Genomic DNA, 1503 nt, shown 5'->3' on the forward strand with positions numbered 1-1503 from the left:
CCTCCACAGTCACCGGACCTGAACCCAATCAAGATGGTTTGGGGTGAGCTGGACCGCAGAGTGAAGGCAAAGGGGCCAACAAGTGCTAAACACCTCTGGGAACTCCTTCAAGACTGTTGGAAAACCATTTCAGGTGACTACCTCTTGAAGCTCATGGAGAGAATGCCAAGAGTGTGCAAAGCAGTAATCAGAGCAAAGGGTGGCTATTTTGAAGAAACTAGAATATAAAACATGTTTTCAGTTATTTCACCTTTTTTTGTTAAGTACATAACTCCACATGTGTTCATTCATAGTTTTGATGCCTTCAGTGAGAATCTACAATGTAAATAGTCATGAAAATAAAGAAAACGCATTGAATGAGAAGGTGTGTCCAAACTTTTGGCCTGTACTGTATATAAACACAAAAAAACTAAGAATCATGTTTTCATTGTCTTAAAATTAGCTGTTTTAAGGTATCATACCGAGTGGTCCTCTTTCACGGAGTCCGCCATGTTGCCCAGAAAGGACAAACCAAACACTGGCTCTGGATAGGGCCATTCATGTTTTCGCTATTTTAAGTCCCGTTTCCACAAAGCAGGCCGGTATGGCTCAGTTCAGTTCGGTATGCCTTTTTACCGTTTTCCACTGTAAAAAGTTGTGGATGGTACCAATGGAACCATTTCGTACTGTCCCCATTTCTGGTCCCCCCTCTGTTGGGGTACCTAGCACACAGTTCTGGTACTAAAAGGTGGAGCTGTGAACATTGCAGTCCGTTGATCGGTCAATAGAGGACGGTTACTCTGCTCAGGGCTGAGTTGTGGCTGGTTTTGAGGCTCATGTAACCACTGTTCATACAGTGGAGAGTTTTACATATATTAGTAAACTAACTATAAAATGAAAGGATGATTTGCTGCCTCTCACAGCAGCTGGAGTTGGAGAAAAAAATAAATTCACTGAGCCAACTTCTGGCGACTTCTAAGGTGGAACGTTAACTTGTAATCTTTCTCAGTGCATGAGCTGACGACATGAATCATCAGCACACCTTACAACTTTGACCATTACTTTAGTTTTTATCGTCTCTCTTGGATGACATACACTTTTAGTAATGAGTGGATCTTCAAGCGTTTAGTTTCAACTAGGTTATGTGAACCGCCTATTCTATTTTGTTCAGAAAATATTAGCGTGCAACCCTGTTCTGTGGACGATAAGGTGCAGGTGCAGGTGCAGACTGATAAAGTAAGAAATACATTGAGTGCTGGACGGAGACAATGACCCCACCCACATGAAAGAGTTTGTGGTAGAAACGCTGGGTGGACCTAGGGTCTAGGTACTCTGTCTGAAGGTTTAATTTTAGTTCCAAAGGTACCATACCAAAAGTTTTGGGTGGAACCAGGGATATGGTTCTCCTACACACTTTGCACACGAGAAGTTTTAATTGGTTGCAATTTGTAACCTCACCACTAGATGTCGTTACTTGCTACACACTGTACCTGTAGTAAGTTAAAAATGACAGGAACTCCAGGA

Source organism: Epinephelus lanceolatus, chromosome 3 (genome assembly GCF_041903045.1).
Source record: "Epinephelus lanceolatus isolate andai-2023 chromosome 3, ASM4190304v1, whole genome shotgun sequence".
Classification (NCBI taxonomy): Eukaryota; Metazoa; Chordata; class Actinopteri; order Perciformes; family Serranidae; genus Epinephelus; species Epinephelus lanceolatus.